Genomic DNA, 3847 nt, shown 5'->3' with positions numbered 1-3847 from the left:
ACAATTGTCAGTCTAAAAGCTAGTACAATTATAATTTTGGTTAGTAATTACACGCTTTTTTCTATGAAATTAAAGGTAATTATGCACTAAAAATGATTACTTTGTGTTTTGAGGCACAAGCTATCTAAAAAAGTAACTTTCTGACATCAACAACTGAAAGGAATTAGTACAGAGCTGTTAAAGGAGTAGAATTTTGTTTGTTATTAAAGTTAATTTGGTATAAACTCAAATATAAGTGGTATGACTTTCACATGCTGACTGTAATCCCCTGGTGACTGTACAGCAAATAGTTATACAATATATACAAACAGAAATGAAGAAGAAAATTAAACATTTACTACAAAAATAAACATAAAAATCATTAATTCAGGAAATTAGAAATAAAAATCCATAAGGCTATAAAAAACAAACAGCAAAATGACAGAGTATCTCCTTATTGGTAATTACAGTCATCCATCAATATCCATAGAGGATTTACTTCCAGAACACTCATGGACACCAAAGTTCACTGATGCTCAAATCCCTGATATAAAATGATATAGTATTTCCATGTAAGTTACACATGTCCTCAATATACTTTAAATCATCTCTAAATTAGTTACAATACCTAAAACAATATATATGCTATGTAAATAGCTATTGTTCTGTATTGCTCAAGGAAGCAGGACAATAACAAGTCATCTGTACATGTTTAATACAGATGTAACTTTCTTATCACGTATTTTTGATTGACAGTTGGTTGACTCCATGAATGCAGAACCCACAAATACAGAGGGCCAATCGTACATTCAACATACACAGTTAAAACTTTCCAACATAATGAAAGAGATTAACAGAATGGATAAAAAAAAATCCACCTATATATGTCTACAAGACACTCACTTTAAATCCACCAATGACACAAATAGATTGAAAGTGAACAGAAGAAAAAAAAAGATATTACATGAAAATAGTAATCAAAAGAGAGCAAGGATGGCTATAGTAATATCAGAAAGAATAGAGGTGGAAAGGAGCAACATAAATCTACAATAATAATTGGAGATTTCCATACCTGCTGTCAATAATAGATACAAGAAGCAAACATAAAGTAAGTAATGAAATAGAGGCCTTAAACAACACAAAGAACTAACAGGATTTAATAGACATGTACAGAATGTTCTTCCCAACAAATGCATATACATTCTTTCCCAGTGCACATGGGATAGTTTCTAGAATAGACTATACAGGAGCCACAAATTAAGTCTCGATATATTTTTAAAGATACAGGTACATATAATACCAAATATTTCTTGAACTACAATAGGATACAGAAGCTAAACTGAAAATTTACAAATTTTTGGAAATTAAACAACACATTCCTAAACAATCAATGAATCAAAGAACTCACAATAGAAATTAGACACTAAGGAAGATGAAATTTAACAGACTAAAGCTTATAGGGTGAAAGCAGTTTCAATGGGAATTAATATTGTGCAACACTAAAGCTAGGCCCATAAAACAGCTCTTGATCAGAAATTCAGAAGCTACTGTGGAGATAGCTTGTCTCTGCTCCATGATGTCTGGGACCACAACAGCCCTTTTTGGACCACTAAGATTTTTTTGTTACAGGAAAACAAGTAAAAGAGATGGCAAAGGCAGGCTGTTGGTTCATCAGTGCTGCTCAGGTGCACTGGGCAGTTCACATCGCCTGACCAAACCCACCCTTCCTGGGGAGGGAATGTATGCTCTTCCCATTGGGGGTCCTGCAAGTCATATGATGGTAGGCAGGAATGTAATCATCTTAGGAGGAGGGGAATAATAAATTCTTCCTTATGCTAACATTTCTGTCTATCTTTCTAGAATTCTTTTTTTTCTTTCTGTAAATCTTAAGGTCATATAGTTTTAGTAACTACCGTGTTCTAGTCCTAAACTCTAAACTCTCAGAAACAAACTTTAAAAAAAAATCACAAATTATATTTTTCAAAGAATTTCTCTTGAGCCAACTCAATTTGCTATCTAAATGATATTCATAAATTTGTGAGTATGCCTTCACCAACGAAAATAATAACATACAAATTATAAATCTTTCACAATGGAAAACAATGCCTTATGACGATTTCTGCGTTCACCTCCCAGATCAAACTACTAAGTACCAAACAGTCATCTCAGAGCACTGCAGGTTTGCCAGGGAAAAGCTTCTCTGTGTGTGTATGTCAAGCAAATACTTACTTTTTGCCCTTTCCTTTAATTGCAGCTGCTTATTCCCAACAAGTGGTTGTTTCTACTGAAAGGCAGAGGGCTGTAGGAATGAAGTGTGTCAGACTCTCTGAAAGTGTGAGTAACAATGGAAATGCCAACTATTCTCAGCGTTGAATAATGACAGTTTAATGAAAGACACTAATGATGAGGTTGTCCAGGGTATTGTTTGGTTATCATTAACAAATCACATTATCTTCCCTTTCTCTCTGCAGCAATCAGTCTCTTGAAGCAAACTACATGTAAATTCTTTGACAGAAGGCAGTTCCTTTTCTCCATTTCCTCCTTAACTCCATAATGAAATCCTAATGAATACTAAAGGTTTCTGTGAGTAGTACAATAATCATCTATTGTATTGCTGATTGAAAAGAACTTGCTGCATATTCAAAGAGATATAAAGGACCTGATTTTCAAACAAATAGTTTTGGAAGGCAGATTCAGGAAAAATCTAAATTGCATTTAATTACGCTACTATTGCGGTGCTCTTATAACAGTTTTTCATATGTCAATTCAATATCTTTAATATTTTTAAGAATTATTCTAACATGTAGAATGTATTTCCTGATTAGTTACATCCATTTTAATACCATTTATATGTTTCAGTACTCTGGAAATAATGGCATAATGGTAGTCTAAGGAGTCAAAATATTGTCCTAAATAAAACCTTTAAGGATAAAATCTTGAAACACATGTGCCTATGAAGAAGGGGTCTTCTAGCATTAATTTGATGGCCCTTCTAAAAATGAAAAAAAAAAATTATGCACTCTCAATTGCCTGCAGGTTTAAACTCAGTGTTGCAACGGAAATATATACATATTATGAAAAATGTGCTGTTTCAAGTGCTTTTGTTACAGCATTTGCAACCTAATGAATGACCTTCTGTAGCCTAGAGCTGCAGGCCCCTAACCTGAACATTTCTACATATTTCTCATCCTGTGTGATCACTGTACCTTTGCAATGTTAACAGAGAAGAATATGAATATATTCAAAAAGTTTTTGTCCAACAGAAAAAGCCAAAGATATTTTTAAAAGTTGGATTTCAAAAGAAACTCAATGAAAAATAACTGCCATTTGGAAAAATGTTGGGCTGATCACTAACCTTCCATATCTTTTCAAATGAGGAGTGTTAGGTAATTGCCCTAGAAAAGCCCCTTCCCCAAAAAGGCCCTTCCTGCTTTCAACAGACCAAGACTAGCTGTCTCACTCCTAAAGTTACAGCTCATTTCCAAGCACAGGGAGTTGCCCTCTGAAACAACAGGGAGTTGCCTGCTAGACATCTCCTTATCTCTCAGGCACAAAACTTGCCTCATCTCCCTGTCCCAATTACCCGCTAAAAACTTCAAACTTATGGCCTGCCCCTAAGAGCTCTTCCAGCCAGAGCAGTAACTCCTTATTGGCTATTCTACCCTCCTATCACCTTCTGAGACTTCCCTAACTGAACCTATGTAAGGGTGCACTTTCCTTTTAGTCCCTCCTCCTCTCCTCTTCTCTTCCTCCTCTTCTCTCTCTTCTTTCTCTCCTCTCTTTGCTCTCCTCTCTTTTCTCTCCTCCTTGGTGCTGCTCTGCAGCATCCCTCCCTCACCAAAAAAGACCTTTCATACAAGCCTTGGAG

Source organism: Otolemur garnettii, unplaced genomic scaffold, assembly GCF_000181295.1.
Source record: "Otolemur garnettii isolate 467f Iridium unplaced genomic scaffold, OtoGar3 scaffold00143, whole genome shotgun sequence".
Lineage (NCBI taxonomy): Eukaryota > Metazoa > Chordata > Mammalia > Primates > Galagidae > Otolemur > Otolemur garnettii.
This window is presented reverse-complemented; position numbering follows the sequence as displayed.